The sequence below is a fragment of the Hippoglossus stenolepis genome, chromosome 1, assembly GCF_022539355.2.
Source record: "Hippoglossus stenolepis isolate QCI-W04-F060 chromosome 1, HSTE1.2, whole genome shotgun sequence".
NCBI classification, from domain to species: Eukaryota; Metazoa; Chordata; class Actinopteri; order Pleuronectiformes; family Pleuronectidae; genus Hippoglossus; species Hippoglossus stenolepis.
This window is the reverse complement of record NC_061483.1, coordinates 7,390,342-7,390,978: the sequence shown is the minus strand read 5'-3', so window position 1 is coordinate 7,390,978 and position 637 is coordinate 7,390,342.

Below are 637 nucleotides of genomic sequence, written 5' to 3'. Positions count from 1 at the left end.
GGGAAATGAGGAAGTAAGAAAATCACGGCCCTCTCTATAATTATGTTGTGCAGATAAACTGAAACAGGTGGGTGATTTCATTTGAGCAGTTTCAAGACAAAGAATAAAAAAAAAAGCTTGTGGAAATGTAGTTTTTCACCAAGCATATCAATAGTCGTATCTCATATATTGCTGCATCGTACATGATGTTGGTTCACAATTGAGCAGAATATAAACTTGAAGAATCAAGGTCTTCAAACTAGATTTTGAATCTATATATTGTAGACGAGCAATGAAAAATCAGGTGATGAAAGGGGTGTTTATTACATACAGCCATTTTGTATGACGTAAACCTTGGGGATCTAAAGGATCCTGGGGGTCGGGGGGCCCTGGTTTAGTGGCCCCCTTTGCCCCCATGGTGGTTCAGCCGTGTCTGTTCATGAATTGATAAAGAAACAAAAGCAAAAGAGAAAGTGGGACTTGGTGTCATTGAACCTCCCGAGTCCACTCGCATGCTGTTTCGCTCACAGTTGCAAAACAAACATCAAACGACCGGTGGAAGTGTGATTGTGACAGCGTATGGAGGCCGCATGCACTTTCATCTGCAGCAGCGGGGATTGTGCAACATCAGCGCAGCACACCGGGCCAGCTGCTGCTC